General features: G+C 40.4%; 1 pseudogene; it reads right to left on the bottom strand.

Annotated features, from left to right (window-relative positions):
- Positions 1-16424: 16424 nt before the first annotated feature.
- On the bottom strand, positions 16425-18167 carry LOC100982971 (zinc finger CCHC domain-containing protein 7-like; annotated as a pseudogene).
- Between the last annotated feature and the right edge of the window lie 400 nt (positions 18168-18567).

The raw sequence follows: 18567 nt of genomic DNA, 5'->3' as shown, positions 1-18567 counted from the left end.
GCTCTGGCATTTTTACTGTGGTAGACACATTGCTATATTACAGTAAGCCAAAGGTCATCTACACAGCCATCAATTCTAAGAATAATTTTTTGGTTAATAAAAGTAATTTTCTTAGCTGAGGGCTACTTGCTGTGAGGAGGATTTATATTTGCCAAATCACATTTTCTAGAAAGTGATAGAATGTCAACCATTGAACTATAATTTTTGATGCTATAATAGTTTGTTAAAAACCAAATTTTCTTTCTTTAATGTGGCTTTTGAATACAGTAAGAAAGTTGAGTGAGGGTAAGTGACATGATGAAGCAAAAACATGTTTTGGGAAAATGTGTAACAAATGTTATTTGCTTCCTGGCTTAGAAAGCACCTAGGCAGAGAGAACAGAGGGGGTGTGTTGATTAAGAGCAGGAGTTGGAGCTACAGAGATATGGAATGGAAAACTGTCTCAGCCATCTGCAGTGATCCTAGACAACTTAATTAACTTCTCTCAGCTGGGGCTTTTTCATCTGTAAAATGGGCATGGCAATAGTACCTACCTCCTAGGTTTATTTGGAGAAAGAAATGGGATTTGCACAAAAAGCGTTTGGGTCTGTAAATGTGTATCTGCCAGGCAAGGCTGCTTATACAGCATTGACACACAGCCCCACATTCTCAAGGGCTTAAAACAACTGAGAAGCTCTTGTTGATGCTGATGTCCACTGCAGATTTGTGGGGTGCCAGTGGTCATCTGCCCATCGAAGTCATTCAGGGATCCAGGCGATGGAGCAGCCACTCCTCAGATTTTGTTGCTTACATGCAGAGGAGAAGTGCAGTCTGCAGTTTTTCTTCCAGCAATTATGAAAAGCTCAGCCTACAAGTGACACGTATCACCTATCATCAAACTTCATTGGCCAGAACCAGTCTTATGACCCCACCTACTCACACGGGGCAAGAAGGCGGATGTACCGGAGGCAGAGAGCTGGAAATAGCTGAACAGCACTAATGGAGACCACAAATATATTTTATACATACAAAGGTGGGAGGAGAGAGAGAACCCAATTCACTCTCTTTCTATAGGTGAAGCAGAGAGAGTTACTCCAGCTCAGTGTCCAAGTACCATGATCGCAGTCAGGCAACCAGACAGCTGCAGGAGCAGGCACCACCCCACTGAATACCCCAGGCAATTTAAGGAAAAATGTGGATCAAAAGGGAGGAGTTTCTCCAACAACAGGGAAGAAGCCCTTCCACCATTCCTACTAGATATTTAGTGGAACAGTATTATTGGAAACATTTTTTTTCAGTAAGTCATTGCAGTGCACATATGATATTTGGCAAGAGAGAGTCTGTATGAGTGACCTTATCCATCAGCCAAAACGCCACCTGGGGTGGCAGCTGTTGGGTAACAGGGCACTCAGATGCAGTTGGGGGTTGGGCAAAATCAACATCTGATGTAATACTGGGCGAGTCACTTTAACTCTCTGATCCCCAGTGTCCTCACGTGTTAAGTGGGAATAAGATTAGACTTGGCAGGAGGTTTGGGTCACAGGGAACAGATGAGATTATACTCAGAACTCCGGAAGCATGTTGGAGAGCCACTGGCACAAACAGCCACTCAACAATGTTCATTCATTCATTCACTCCATCAGAGTCACAGATCCTTCCTGTCTGCCCTCTTTAGAAAATGCAACATTCCTTTCAATTCTATTAATGCCGTCATTTTCAGAAATGGAGTTTCCCAAATGAACTCTGTCCAGGTTATGTGGCGATGTGCACAGTATGGCAAAAATGCCAAGGGCCTCAGTAGCAGGCACAGCAGGTCTGAGCTTTCAAGGTATCCCTGGGCACTTGGACACAGGTCAAAGTTGCAGTCCTAACCCAGCTGGTGGGTTGGAACTGGCCAGGGGAGGCCCTAGCTAATTGGCAATGTTGTCAACTAACCAGGGGCTTTGCAGCCCTGCCACAGTCTGAGCCATGGGCACAGCCATTTCCTTGAAGAGGTGTTCGGCTCAGAGAGCCTTGGGCTGAGTGTCAGCTGGACCTGGGTTCTGGTCCTCATTCTGCTGTTGAGTTGCTTTGTTCAAGCCACGTAACTCTCTGCTCTTCAGTTTCCTTTGGTGTAAAATGTCTGAATCGGTTGCTGGTTTTTGACGTTCTTTTTCCCATCTTCAGAACTAAAGGAAATCTTGCGGTTCCCAAGTTAAAACAAATACAGGCAGAGCTGCTCTGAGCGCTGAGCTCCAAGGTCTCTCCTGGAAAACTTCAGCTCCCTGTGTTTCCTTCACACCTCCCTCTGGTGTCTGAAAACCCAAGAACATTCATTTCCTTATGTAGAGACTCAACAAGCCTTTATTGGGATGGGAGAGGGGGCTCGCATTCATCCACTGTCCCCTTCACTGTGAATGAATTGGTTGGTTTGCATTCGGTCACCTCTGTAGAACTGGAGGGAACAGGACACAGAGAGAAAAGAGTAGGCCAGAGGAACAACTGCCCAGGAGTCAGGGGCAAGAGGAGAACTGTTTCCCCCCAGGGGTGTCTCACCTGGGTCAGAATCACTCATGATGGCCTCAGGGACCAGGAATTTATGAGCAGAGACCCTTGGTGAGGTCTACACACCACAGTTTTGCCTGAAGACGATCCTTATTTTAGAGAGCCAATTTAAAGTAGGAGGAAAGCAAAAGGAATGTTACTGAATTGGTGGCAGAGAGGAGGAGGCATCAGTAAGTATCAATTTGTTCTCTTCTGAGCAGGAGCAGTTCCCTCCATTTTCAACTGCAACTTCCTCTCTTCTTTGCTTTCCTCCCAGAAGTAGCCCATGGAGGCGACCTGCACATGGACTACACGAGGCAACTAACATTTTTTGTACACTTATTTTATATAAACTCTGTGCTTGGCAATCTGCACACGTTGTTTAAGTTAGCCATTTGCAACCCTCTGAAGAAGGTTAGAGGCTGTTATTCTATCTTCATCCTAGCATCTCTAGCTGGAAAAACAGTGTTGGAAATTGAGTTAAGAAAATTCACACAAAGCCAAAAATTTAAACCTCACATATGTCTGACTCTAACTCCTGTGTTTTTAAATCAGTACACTCTCTTCTCTCCCAGATTCCCTCTCTCCATCTTCTCAATTTCATCAGTGCTAGAGAGAAAAATTAACTTAAGGAAAAGAAGAAAGAGAAAAATGTGGAATTTCTGTTTTATCATCAATTTTGCCACATATTAATACATCTGCTCATGTGTTTTTCCTACTTAAACCCACCTTTGGCTTTGTATTGCCTACAAAGGAAAGTTCATCCTCCTTGGTCTCTGTTTTCCAAAACACGTACAGTCTGATACCACATCCTTTCCAGATTTATGCCATGTCACCATGTACAACACCAGCCACCTAACTTCTTGCTATTTCCCAAACACACACATGCACCATCATACTTCCGTGCCTTCGCTCATGCTGTTCCTTTTGCCTGAAATTCCCTTTCTTTGTTAATTTGTTTGTCAATTCCACATATATTAAGCTCCTACTTATGTACCAGGCCCTGGAGCTAGAAAGGTGAATAAATCCAGGTCTCTAACATTCAGCTTACAGTCTGGTGGGGCACACAAAGAGGTAAAAGGGCAATTATAATACAGTGGGAGTGTGTAAGTTATGACAGCTCACAGGGGAGACCTACCCCAGATTTGGAGGTAGGGAAGCGAGGTTCAGGGAATGATGACTTCTCATAGGAGGTAATTCCTTAGCTGGGACTTGAAAGATGGGAAGGAGGAAGAGGTTTTCCTAGACATGCATGAAGGAAGGAGGGAACTGGTGAATATTTGAAACTAATTTAAAACTTTTGAAAGTGGATTAATTGACAGCAAGTGAGAGGAGGAACAATGAAGCTGGGAGGGGCTTTTGGGTCATGTTAAATATTTTTGGATGTTTAAGTTGAGAAAATGGAGAGCTACTGAAGGGTTTTTCTACTTAAGCGGGAAAGTGACATAATCATATTTGCAGCTTTGGGTATACCAGTCTGAAAATAGCTTAGGGAAGACGTCACAGACTTAAATGTTTCCCAGCTTATGAGTGAAGCTGGTCCAGGGTAAGAAAACACATAGGAAAATTCTTCATTTCTTCAAAGAAAAATGTATTTCCTCCCATTTTTTAAGAAACGTGGGCCTATTGGTTTGTCTTTTATTTTTTCATTTTTAAGAGATTCAATGAATGATTAAAAGAAATATTTCACTTTCCTCTTAGCTGTAAGAGTATAACAGAAAATACTTAGATTAGTGGCAGTGCTTTACTTGTCACAGTGTTGGGTGGAATACAGGGTAGGGGACTGTGGTGAACTGTGGTGAGCAGGCCCCGTCTAAGAGGAGCAGCCCCCACTTCACTCCAGCTGTCTGTTTTCGTGCAAGAATGTAGGTCAAATCTAGACCTTCTGCTCTTTCAAAGAAATCCAGAGATCAAATCTTAATGTAAAAATCTACTGATTTTAAAAATTGACTGAAAACCAAAAACAAAAACAAGAAGCTTAAAATTGCCAGATTTAGCAAATAAAAGAACAGGATGCCATGTGAAATTCGAATATCAGATAAACAATGAATGCTTCTTAGTGTAAGTATATTCCAACTATTGCATGAGATATATTAAAGTATGATTTGCCATTGATCTGAAATTGGAATTTCACAGGGTGTCCTGTATCTTGGGTGGCAACCCTAGATCAAAAAAATATGCACGTGAATCACATTAGGTATGTCAGCCACCAGTTGGCAACTTGTGGTGTTGATTGGTGATTCTAGACTTTATCTGAGGAGTGTTGTCTTTTATAGCAAATAAGTCATGACATCATTTTCATTATGCTAAAATAAAATGTATAGATAGTACAACCTATTTAATCATAATATTTTAAAAGTCAACCTAAGGCCTAATTATAAAGAAGAAATGAAAAGAAAATTATTTCAATATGTGATTGCTTGGTAGCACTACACTAGTAACTGGCAAGACATCTGAGAGTTGTGAAAGACATGTGGGTGCCCCAGGTACTACAGGGCATCTAGCTCCCTGGAACCTGGCTATCAAACACTCACACTGCTTCACAATCTTTGTGATAACAAAAATACTGCCCCCCATTTTCAAAATCTCCCTTAGGTGTGGTACCGTCTTCAGTGATAAAGAGCAGTTAGTGAAAGGATTCACAGGAAAAAGGCAGAGACTGGTACTTGAAGTTGGGAGATCAATTTTAAATAGAAATGGAGCTGGGCGTGGTGGCTCACAACTGTAATCCCAGCCCTTTGGGAGGCTGAGGAAGGAAGATTGCTTGAGGCCAGAAGTAGCTATGATTGTGCCACTGCACTCCAGCCTGGACGACATACCAAGACCCTGTCTCCTGTAGTCCTAGCTACTCAGGAAGCTGAGACAGGAAGATCCCTTGAGCCACAGGTAGCTATGATTGTACCACTGCACTCTAGCCTGGATGGCAGAGCCAGACCCTGTCTGTAAATAAGTAAGTAGCCAGGCACAGTGGCTCACACATGTAATCCCAGCACTTTGGGAGGTGAAGGTGGGCGGATCACTTGAGGTCAGGAGTTTGAGACCAGCCTGGCCAACACGGTGAAACCCCGTCTCTACTAGAAATACAAAAATTAGCCAGACATGGTGGTGTGTGTCTGTAATCCCAGCTATTCAGGAGGCTGAGACTGGAGAATGGCTTGAACCCGGGAAGCGGAGGTTGCAGTGAGCCAAGATCACCTCAGTGCACTCCAGCCTGGGCAACAGAGTAAGACCCTGTCTCAAAATAAATAAATAAATAAAGTAGAAATGGCTGGAGAACCAACCAGAATTAGGAAAAGAAAGGATGAAGGGTCAAGTGGGATCATTCAAATAGGCAAGATGGGAACAGAATTTGTTTTAGAATAAATAAATCCTATTTCTTGAGTTTTAGATTTAGATTTCTGTGTGAGACCTAAGAGGAGAGGTCTGTTAGTCTGTGAAATCCCTGAGTGCTGTGGTCTGAGATGGCCATAGAACATTGGGAATTCGCAGCACATTGTCTGTATGTGATGAAGTTATGGGAATGGATGAGCTTGCTCTCGGAAAGGCTACAGGTAGGAGGCGACGTAGTCCATGGACATAGCCCTGGGAACACCAAATTTCATGAGATGTCCAGCCTTTTTCATGGAGGAATGAAGGAATTCCCAGAATGAAACTGGCAAATCCAGGAAAAAGTGATGTAACAGAAAGCATGGGAGGAGAAATGGGTGGGACCAACCCTGCAGAGAAGACAGATTCTACGGGGAAGATAAACAAGAGAAGAGTTGAACAATGTCCAGTCAGGAGGTCCCTGATGAGCTGAGTGACTGCGGTTTCAGTGCAGGGGTAGGTGTGGAATTCTTTTTAGAGTTGATGAGAAAATGCAGACAGGGAGCACAGGCCACTTAAAAAGTGGCATGGCTGTGAAGGAGTTTGAACTCCATTCTGCCTTTTAGGGTCCTCCTTACATGAGATCTCTGAAATTTCCTTTACCTTAAGTATCTTTTAGGATGCCTTTGCTAGTAATTAACAGAAAAAAGAACCCAGACTGGCTTAAAAAGTAAAATTCAGTAGTGGATTTAGGCTACTGAAAAAGTCCAGCAATAATGTCTGCTTCAGGCATGATTTGATCAAGGCTTTAGATCCAGTTCTCATAATTTTTTCCTATGTGTCTTAGATTTGCCCTCAGACTGACTTCCCAATTTTTTAAGTTTATTCCACAAATATTTATTGAGCACCTACTGCATGCCAAGAACTTTTCTAGGCCCTTGAGATATAGCAGTAAAATAAAACGGACAAAGATTCCTGTCCTTGATGCTGGGTGTGGTGGCACGCACCTGTAGTCCCAGCTTCTTGGGAGGCTAAGGGAAGAAGATTGCTTGAGCCCGGGAATTTAAGGCCAACCTGGGCAACTTGGCAAGACCCCATGTCTAAAAATAAAGATTCATGTCCTTGTGGAGCATATGTTCAAATGGGGAAAGATATCCTGTAAAAATGTATATACATATATATATATAGAGACACATATATAAAATCATAGTATGTGACCTGGTTTGGCTGTGTCCCCACCTAAATCTCTCCCATAATTCCCACATGTTGTGAGAGAGACCTGGTGGGAGGTAACTGAATCATGGGGACAGGTCTTTCCCATGCTGTTCTCATGATAGTGAATAAGTCTCACGAGATCTGATGGTTTTATAAAGGGAGTATCCCTACACAGGCACTCTCTTGCCTGCCGCCATGCAAGATGTGACTTTGCTCCTCCTTTGCCTTCTACGGTGATGGTGAGGCATCCCCAGCCATGTGGAACTGTAAGTCCATTAAACCTCTTTTCTTTATAAATTACCCAGTCTCAGGTATGTCTTTATTAGCAGCATGAGAACAGACTAATACAGTATGTTTAATGATGATAAAGTCAATGAAAAAAGAAAAACAGTTCAGAGTACAGAAGACTGATAATATAAGAAGGGGTCAGTTGCAATTTATAGACAGTGGTCAAGAAAAGCTTCACCAAGAAAGTGGCATTTGAGCAGACATGAGGATATGACAGAGTGAGATGCATGAATAACTTTGGGAAGGGTATTGCAGCCAGAGGAAACAACCAGCACAAAGGCCCCAGACAGGAGCATCCAGCACGTCTGAACAGCCAGGGAGGCCAGTGTAGCTGGGGTGGAATGAGTGAAGGAGTAGTAGTGGGAGATTAGATCAGGGAAGCAGTAGAGGCCCAAATTTATGAGCCCAGGGCAAGGGCTTTTCATCAGCAGGGCGTTGAGCCCAAGAGTAAATGATACAACTCCAAGTGTAAGAGGATCTCTCTGGCTGCTGTGTTGAAAAGGGACTGTAGGGGAGTGAGAGTGGTATCTGAGAAACCACTCAGGAGGCTCTTTCAATAATCCAGGGAAGAGGTGATAGTGGCTGGGCTGGGGTGGTTGCTGTGGAGGTGATAGACATGGTAGGATTTTGGAAAAGTTTGAACGTAGTGCTAACAGGATTTGCTGACAGACTGGATGAAAGAGAGGACAGAAGAGTCAAGAATCACTCCAAGCATTTCTGCCTAAGCCACTATCTGAGATGGGGAAGGCTGTGGGTAGGAACAGGTTTGGGAGGAAGATCCAGACTTGAGTTTTGGACACGTTAAATTTTAGAAGCCTGTTAGACATCCTGGGGTAGCTGTTAAGTGAGTAGAGGGCTCTAGGAGTCTGCATTTGGAAAAGAAATCTAGACGGGCGATATCTATTTCAGATTTGAAAGCAGACACATAATATTAAAGTCGCAAGACTGAAGGAATCACCAAGGAGCAGAAAAGAAGACCAAAGACTGAGCCATGGATCCCTCAGACACTGAAAGGTCTGGGAGAAGGGTGGACTGGAAAAAGAGACTAAGAAGTCTCATAATAGAAAGAAATTGGAGTGGGAGAGATAGGGCATCTTTCAAACATAAGTCCCAGATTTCCCTCTGGCTGGACCAAATTAGGTTCCTTGAATCAGTCCCTAGTAGACAAAGTCCATTTTTTAACTAATCATTTGAAAAGGTCTTGGTTTGTGCAGAAGGGCTTATACTTATAGGGACTTACCTGTGGAACCTACCCCTGGAACTTACCCCCTCCCCGGGGGGGTGGTCAATTCCTCACAATCCCACCCAGCGGTAAAGCTGAATATTGGGAAGCAATGGATAAAGCAAACCCACCATCTTGCCACACGTTTTCCGGGGATCAATTTTTCTCGTGTACCCACAGATCCTTTCTTTCATATTGATAGCTGTATACTTATTACATTAAAAAACAGTTGGCTATCTGTTTACTGATTTCTGCCCAGATTATGAGCTTTTTGAAGAAGAACTGTGTCCTACTCATCTTTGAACCCCAGGACCTAGCCTCAGTGAATATTTGTTGAAGTGAGTTAAATATGAACATGTGAGAGTGTGTAGACATCTGGTTTCTGTGGGTCCTCCTGGGTTACGTCAAGCCTCAAAGTTAAAAGAAAAAATTTTAAACCCTTAGAATAGTTTATGATCCACCTGTAATATGTAATATAACCACATAGACCATCACCTTGTTAAATTGGATGTATGAAGCTATTTCTTAATAGTTGTGGCTGCAAGAACAATCAGTTCTTAAATAGTTTTGAGACAGAGAAATTTAAAAGAACCCTTTGGTAATTTGGATACACACACACATGGACACACAGAGAACTTATAGTTGAGAGTTCATAAAATAGCCTAACGAATCTATACTGTAAGGACCTATAAACTGATTGTATATGCTATGGGCTGGATGTTTATGTCCAGCCCCCTTCAATTCATATGTTGAAACCCTAGCCTCCAATGTGATGGTATTTGGAAGTCAGGCCTTTGGGAGGTAATCAGGGTAAGATGAGTTCCTGAGGGTAAAGTCCTCATGATGGGTTAATGTAGTTATAAAAAGAGGAAAAGAGTACGAAGTTTCAGTTAGATAGGAGGACTAAATTCTTGTGTTCTATTGAGCAGCATAAAGAGTATAGTTAATAATAATGTATTGTATATTTCAAAATAGCTAAAAGAGAAAATGTTAAATGTTCTTACCACAAAGGAATGATAAATATTTGAGGTGATAGATGTGTTAATTAGCCTGATTTGAATATACATCCTTCCACAATGTATTCATGTATCAAAACATCACATTTACTCCATAAATAGATGCAATCATTATTTGTCAATTAAAAAGATGATACTTTTTCATGTTTATTTTTTGAGATGGAGTCTTGCTCTGTTGCCCAGGCTAGAGTGTAGTGGCTCAATCGTGGCTTATTGAAGCTTCAGCCTCCCAGGCTCAAGAGATCCTTCTGCTTCAGTCTCTCTAGTAGCTGGGACCACAGGCACATGTCACCAAGCCCAGCTAATTTTTAAAAATATTTTGTAGAGATGGGTCTCACTGTGTTGCCCAGGCTAGTCTTGAACTCCTGAGCTCAAGTGATCCTCCCACCTCAGACTCCCAAAGTGCTGGCATTATAAGACATGAGCCACCATACCCAGCCACAATAAAAATTTTTTAAAAAGTAGAGAAGAAAAGCTATGACTTCCCCTATATGCATGCACCAAGGAAGGCCGTGTAGGGGCATAGGCTGGCAGTCTGATGTTGGACTTGGACTTCCAGCTTCAGAACTGTGAGAAATAAATGTTTGCTAAGCCAACTAGTCTATGGCATTACACTGACTGAACTGACTGAGACAGTATATATAGTTTGTGAGTGCTGATTAAAACTCAAGGAATAATGTCGTCGGTCAAACAAAGGATAGGAAGAAAAGCTTTAAGAGGGAAAAGGAAAGGAAAGGAAGGAAAGGAAAATCTTTAAGGGGGAACAGAATGCACTTCCTTCTAAACACTGGTTTGGACAGAAAAAGAAAAACAGGAATATGCTCTGCTACAGGTATTTTCTCTATGTTGTTATGATCTTTTGTTGGACATGATTTTTCCCATAGCTTATCTGAATCTATACAGTGAGCTATATTATTAAAGGATTCTAGTTAACTTTGTGCTTGGCCACAAGTAAAGCAGCCTAGACTTTCTTAGAAGAGAATAGAAATACCAAAATATTTTTTCTGTCTAGTATTTGAGTGAAAAAAAAAAGAATGGCAAGACATAAAATAGAACATCCAAAACACTATCAAGTATATTATATTCATTCAGTCTGTCATTGACTTTGTATTTTTTGGAAATATGTTTCCCTTGTACTTTTCCCATGGACATACTAGACTATATTTATCCATATGGGTATTTTTGGAAATGTAAGCAGTAATGTAACTTCCTTAAATTACAAAAGATCCTGAAGGTTTGTGTGTTTGCTTGTTTGTTTTTAGGAAATGATGGGGATACCTTAGAAACAATCTTTTTGAACATTTGAAGGCATTTGCTACACAAAAATTGTCAGTATTTAAACTTTCCCTTTGAAGGCAAGCTATTTAGTTCTTATAAAAAGCATTGCTTTTTATAAGATAAAAAGAAACATCAGTCACAGCTATGAAATCTCTGAGCTCAACCTGGACAGGGTGCTTGACAGTTCTTGGGTTACTAAGCGAGTCGCCAGTTGTGCTAGGCCAGGCTCTCTTTACAGTGAAATAAAAAAGGGGACACATCTGAAAAACCAGATAATATAATGAATAAGACATTTGGTAAATAAGAGCAATTAAAAATCAAAAACAGCACACATCTGAAAAAACAGATAATAGAGCAGGTAAGACATTAGGTAAATATGACCAAATAATTATGTTGTAAACCTCTACCTGAATCAGGCATCCAGGAGGCAATTCTACGTCAAGTACTTTTTTTCCCCATCCCTTTACTAGATCTAGTTAGACTTTTGAAAAATTAAGGTAAACTCCAGAGGTCACAAAGAAGTTGCCTTGTTGTGTTCTCTGGCCTAGAATGAGGCTGGAAATTGGGTGTGCACTTTCAGCTGGACTTTCCTTAGCACAGCCCCCTTCTCTATTTCTGAGGTGACCCAACGAAGAAGAAATGGGACAGAAGAGGGTTTACAGTGTACAAGGCAGATGCCATGGGAGATCACGTGTTCTCCCTGCTGGACAGACAGGAGACATGAGCTGGCTGCTTGGTTGGTGGGGGAGCGCTGCTTGGTGGTGAGGAGGATGGGTCTGTTTTATGCTGTTATTATTTTCTATTCGCTTGCAGGGCTTTTGGATCTCTCTCTCTCTGTCTTTTTTTTTTTTTTGTCCTTGAAAATGGCATTAAGTGATTCTGTGTGTGTGCATTTGAGAAAGCCAGTGCAATATCCTATTAATCCGCTGAGCAACTTCAACAACTTGAAAATGATCAGAGCATGGTTGGTGACCGCGTTGGTCGGTTTGTGAGAGCTTTCCTGAGGGGCCACGCAAGTCATTCCATTTAAGGGATCTTCCCTTCTATGGTCACCCATGCCTCCTTTGACCAACAGCTTGGCGGCCTCCCTGGGGTCCATTGTAGCCATCCTTCCAGGACACTGGGTCGGTTCAGGGGGCAATTGTTGCCTTCTTCTCCCTCCAGGGAGCAACTTCTCTTCATAAGGATTCTTTTTCCCAGCAAGCAAAGATGACCTGGAAATTTGATAGTGCCAGAGTTACAAACTATACTTTCTCAAGAGAGAAATATTACCTTTCAGAAACTAGTTTTTATCCTGCTGGGAAACTGTACTGTGTTGCGGGGATTGTCTCTTATTAGAGACAATTAGAGCTGGGGGAAGCATGTAGGGCTATCTTCCACACACCAAAAAGGCTGCTGGAATCGTGTATGACCCTGAAAAGAAACTGCCGTGGTACTTAGTGGGGAAGTAGGGAAAGACAAAAATGTCAACATAAGCCAGTACATTTCTTGCGCAGAATGAGCCTGCATACTCTTAAACACACCGGGAGAAAAGTTCTCAAGGTTTTGAAACTCCTAGTGATGGTGGAGTTCTTGGCTCACTTCCTAGAGCATTATGAGGCATTATAAACGTCCTTCGAATTCACGCAGTCCCATAAGAACACCAACAAAAAAATTGTTATGGGGATTTTAGTATTTAATCTTCAGGGGGTCCAAAGCCTTTATTTGCCATTTCTCAGTAAAAAAAAAAACAAATCTTTATATTAAGAATAGGGTAGAGGGGATTGGGAAATCATTTTGTAACAAAAAGGTACTACATCAATTAGTCAAATAGTATTCATTGAGCACTTACTATGTGCCAGGCATTGTAGCAGGGGGTGGGGTCATGAGGGTGACTCTGACAAGCCTGGGCCCTATCCTCATGACACTTTTATTCTAGTGGGCAGCAAAGGTGCAGAGCAAGTGTGCTGAGCTAGTTGTGTAACAGAAAATGCGAGGTTAGCTTACAGCCTCCCAATTCAGAGATCTCAAAGAACATCTTGTTGGATTTAGACATGCAGTATCCTGGAAGAGGACTGCAGCCTTACAAATGCTCCTGATTCAGCCGGGCACAGGCTCACGCCTGTAATCTCAGCACTTTGGGAGGCCGAGGCTGAGGCGGGTGGATCACGAGGTCAGGAGATCGAGACCACCCTGGCTAACACGGTGAAACCCCATCTCTACTAAAAAATTAGCCAGGCATGGTGGCAGGCGCCTGTAGTCCCAGCTACTTGGTAGGCTGAGACAGGAGAATGGCGTGAACCCGGGAGGCGGAGCTTGCAGTGAGCCAAGATCGCACCACTGCACTCCAGCCTGGGTGACAGAGCAAGACTTCGTCTCAAAAAAAAAAAAAAAAAAAAAGCTCCTGATTCATTCTTTCCCAGCAAGATGCTCTTTGGACATGTAGGACCTTGGGCAACACTTCTTTCTTCTTAGGGAATCTGAATGTTTCTGTTATTCTTAAGAAATACCTCACTGAGAATTGTGTTGCCTTAAGAGGCTGTTATATTTTCTTCTTTGGATTTTCAGATATACCTCTTCCCACAACATCTTTTCACAATCTGTTTTTATTCTATAAATTTTTTTATCATCTCAAAAATCTATGTCTGTCTACAAGTTAAGCTAAGTATCTCCAGATAGCTCTCCCAGTCAGAGACACAAGATCTCAATTTCTAAAAAATAATAAATGTTCATATTAGCAAACTTGGACAATGCCCACTTGTACCAAAACTATGAGCAGGAACATTTATTTTCTTTAGCTGAAAATCTGTGCTAATAATTTTAAGTTTACCTTTACATTTTAATTGGGGAAATTTTCAAATATACACAAAAGTGGAGAAGATAGTTTAGTGAACTCTAATGTGCCCATCACTAAGCTTCAAGAGTCATTACAATTTTGCCAATTTTATTTCATTGATATAGCTTCCCCCACCAAGTGCAGACACCTTTTTTCCGTTTTAAATTTTGGAGTATCAAAATCAAATTCCAGACATTGTATAATTTCAATCACAAATATCTTAGTAGAGAGATAAGGATACTTTAACTATAACATGCCATTACAAAACTAACAAAATAAACAAAAAAATTTTTAGTATCATGTAACATGACCCAGAATCAAGTTCCTCTGACTGACCTGAAATATGAATTTTTATAGTTTGTTCAAAACAGGATCCAAGAAAGGACCAAACATCATACTTGGTTGTTACATTTCTTAAATTTCTTTTAATCTATAATACATTCCTCCTTCCTTTTTTTCGCACCATTTAGTTTTTTAAAGAACTAGGTCTTTTTTTTTTTTCTTTTTTGTTTGAGACAGAGTCTCGCTCTGTCACCCAGGCTAGAGTTGCAGTGGTGCGATCTCAGCTCACTACAACTTCCACCTCCCGGGTTCAAGCGATTTTCCTGCTTCAGCCTCCCGAGTAGCTGAGACTACCGGCACGCACCATCACGCACAGCTAATTTTTGCATTTTCAGTAGAGATGGGGTTTCACCATCAAGAGATGGTAAAGACCATCTGTTGACCTCGTTATCTCTTGACTTTGACCTCTTGACCTCGACCTCTTGACCTCGTGATCCGCCCACCTTGGCCTCCCAAGTGTTGGGATTATAGGCGTGAGCCACCATGCCTGGCATAATCTTACTGATTTTCTCACATTCTGATTTGTCTATTAGCTTCCTAGTGACATTGTTCAGCTTATTTTTCTATCCCCCTATATTACTTGTAAACTGTTAGGTCTATAAGCTTTATTAGATTTAGGTTCCCCTTCCTTCCTTCCTTCCTTTCTTCCTTCCTTCCTTCCTTTCTTTCCTTTCCTTCCTTCCCTCTTTCCTTCCTTCCCTCCTTCCTTCCTTCCTTCCTTCCTGTCTTTCTTTCTTCAAGAATATTCATTGGTAGTGCCAGGTACATCCTATTGTATCACAGTGCAAGACACATAATGTCTTAATATCCGATTGTTCTACTTTTAGTGGTGCTAAAACTAATCCAGGGGCCCAGGTGTTGCCAAACTGATACATTCATTACAACATTCCCCATCAATTTTTCACCTCATGGCTTTCATATTCTTTGATGATCTTTTCATAGATCCATTTTTTTATCATGAATGAATTTCAATTATAATATTACATTTCATCAACCATTATTTTGAATCTCAAACTATCTTAGTAAACTTTTCTAATAGAAATATCCTACATAGTACTATATTGAATTTATAACTGAAATGTTTTATAATTAGGAAATGTGTCCACTACAGAAAATTTGGCATATGTAAAGTATAAATTTGAAATAAAATCACCCCCAATTTTTCCACCAAAAGATAATCATTTCTATGGTTTCAATGTATTCATTTTGATCTTTCTTTCAGACAGCATATTGGAACAAAACAGGAACCACAGTATACTCTGTTTTGAACACTTTTTGCTCTTAGTAATCTATTTTGGACATCTTTTCATATTAAAAAATACCAGATTGACATCATTACTTTTAATGGCATATTTTAATTTTCCTAAAAATGAAACCTTGGAATGAAAGATGCTAAAAAAATTTAAGCTTTTGATATTTATTTTCAAGACTCCTACTGGAGAGTTTTCCCATCTAAAATGTGTTGTGAGTACTAATTTCTCTACATCTTTGGTAACACTGAATATTATAATTTTTATAGTTTTTGCTAATTTGATACAAAAAAATTTTCTGCCCAGTTATATGTTTTTGATTAATTGCTAGAGACTAAAGTTATTCGTATGTTTGTTATTTATTTGCATTTTTCTTCTATGAATTTTCCATTTATTTATTCTGTCAATTCTTCTATCAGTGTGCTAATACTTTTTTTTCCTATTTGATATTTTATTTTTCTTATTCTGACATTAGGGTATGAGAAGTACAAAAGATCCACAAGTACCAAAAATTCTATATAGCTTTGTGGTAGTTAAAAAAATACAAGAGAAGAAAACAATTTTTTGAGTAATAGTCATCTCTACAGATCTGAATGGCAGTCCACTTCAAACATCACTGTAAAAGTGGTAAAAAATGATTTCATTGTGATTATGTTAAAATTTTTGATGTCTCTTTCACTTGTTTTAGGAAACCTGTCTTCTGATATTTATACCGGATGGATTCTTTACCTGTATTTTGCTGAAGCCCAATTCCCTGCCTCTTCAGGGCTTCAATGATGGCGCTTTTGTTTTTACAGTCAGCTTGTGATGTTTTGTCCAAAGGAAGATTCTGATAACAACTTCAGCAGCGAGAAAAGCTGGATGTAAATTTATAGTTATTGTCCTTTTCAATGTAAAAAAAAAAGTTGAAAAATACTGAAGACTTTTTCTTAGTGTTAATTTCTCTTCCTACAAGGATTTAATTTCATACTCATGCTGAGGATGAATTACCTTTGATGCGGTTTTTTTTTCCAAAGGATTTTTAAAAAGCTTTCTTGAAAAGATGAGTTCTTCTTCCTAGCCCTAGGATTCTGAGTAAAGATGACATATTGGAACAGGAGAAGTCTAGGTTTATCTTTCTACTTTCTTACGTAGTAACCTGTTGGACATAGATAATGGAGATCTCCGTGGATGTCCAGCAACTCTAGGAATGACTGAAATTAAAAATGCAAAACTCAAACTGACTTTATTTAATCACAGATAATAAACACATTGCCAGAAGGTTGTGGACACAAAGGCCAAATGAACAACGGAAAGCCACATTAGAGGCTGCCTGACAGTTTAAGACTTTTTTTTCCTCTCCTTAATAAGAAATAAGTTATCATTGTCATCATCTTCCAAGCATCTCTCCTTTTTCTTCTCTTGCCCTTCTTACCCTCCTTGGGAGACTTGTCTTCTCTTGATATATGGTAATGCGATGAACGATGAAAGGGCTTGGAAGGCTTCTGGGTTTTAAAACTGCCAGGAGAAGAGTAGGTTTTGGGGCCCCAGGGAAAATCCTCATCCACTTCACGATGTCTGTCAGCCTTCCTGTGCTTCTCCCAGTTTTCTGTTCTTGTTCTTCATTTCTTTTTGTGTTTCTTTATTTTCTTGAGGCCACCTGTTGCTTTTCCACGAGCCACAGCCCTTCTTTATATCATGATGGGGGTTCTCATTTGCTGCTTTTATGTAAGGTAGCTTGGATGGCTCTGGGATATCCCCACTCTCCTTGAGTACTTTTATTTTTTATTTTACTCTCTTTTTTCTCTCCTTAACTTCATATTTGTCACCATAGTAGCAGATGAATGGAGATACTGGAGACAGGTCATACACTTCTCTTTCTGGACACTTGTGTCCATAATGGCCTTTTGCATGCAGTGACAGCAATATGCTAAGGCTGATGGTTTTGAAGGGTCTTCAGCTTTTTGGGTGGTCTGGGTTTGGTCGTGAGGTGATATTGCCTCCAGATTTCTGTGCAAGCATCTGTATAGTGGCCTAGCATATGACATTGGTCACACTGTTTATCCCAAGAATGTCTGAAAAGACATGAGTGGTCCAACATCTTAGGCACAGGACAGTATTTGCAAAGGGGGGCTGGACAGGAATACAGGAGGTGTCCTCTCCTGGAGCACAGGAAGCAGCAACGAACTTTTCATGGTAAGGGACGGTTTTTTGATAAATGGCCGCGTTTGTCACAATTTCTACAGATAATATTTTCATTGGCTGAATAATATCGCTGGGTCCATCTTCCAGGTTATTGGTTATTAGCTATCTGGGCCTCAATGTCTTTGTCACTGATGAACCAGTTTATACCATCTTCTCCTTCAGTAACAGAGTTTTCACATCCCAGAAGGTTGAGAAGGATATCATTATCTTTATCATCTACTTCACATCCCAGTAGCATCCAGCTTTCCACATTATTGCCTTCTGAAATGGTGTTCTCTTCCTCTGCACTTGAACTGACCTCTATAATCATGACCTCTTGGATTACACCTGATCTCTCTTCAATATCACTCTTGCATTTCTTATCAAACAGCTCATTAGATTGAAGAAAAGCAGAAGGACCATGGGTATTTTCTTGTGCTTGAGCTCTAACATTCTTTCCTTTACATCTATAAATACTATCTTCATCAGACAGTGATGACCTCTGACCCATATGACAGCTGGATGACCTCACTATCTGAAAGGACAATTAGCTTCTTCTGATTTGGTTTACTACTCGAAGATTCCAAATTCCCAGAGTTCTTTTTTTCATGTTCTTCCTCCCTGATGACATCATCAAGATCTTGGGCATAATAAATTCGGCTATAGAGTTGAAATTCCACCTCACTATCAACACTCAGTTCACTAGATAACTCGTCCCTATAAAGATCATCTTCATATGCTTCTATAGTCTCATAGCCACCAAACATCATAAAAAATCAGTAACTTTGATGTGCTGCAGCTGCAAACCTACTTTTCTTAATAAATTATAATGATGTAATATTCATCATTTATCCATTATATTTCAAATATATTTTGCCAGTTTGTCATTTTAAAAATTTCATTTATGACTTTTTAATGTTCTGAAGTTTTAAATGTTTATGTCATCTATTAAAAATAGTATCTATTATTCTTCTTTGTGATTTGTTCCATGGCGTTAACATTTAATAAGTCCTTCCCCATCTCAAGATCAGTGTAAATATTTGCCCATAATTCCTTCAACAATTTTGGGGTTTTGTTTTCATATTTTACTTTCAATTCCTTCGCCTATGTTGAATTTTTTGTCCATAATTTAACGTAAAGATCTGATTGGATTCCACCACCACTGTCCAT

This window comes from Pan paniscus, chromosome 15 (genome assembly GCF_029289425.2).
Source record: "Pan paniscus chromosome 15, NHGRI_mPanPan1-v2.0_pri, whole genome shotgun sequence".
NCBI lineage: Eukaryota > Metazoa > Chordata > Mammalia > Primates > Hominidae > Pan > Pan paniscus.
Note: the sequence above shows the minus strand (reverse complement) of the source record. Positions and strands in the feature narration are given on the sequence as shown.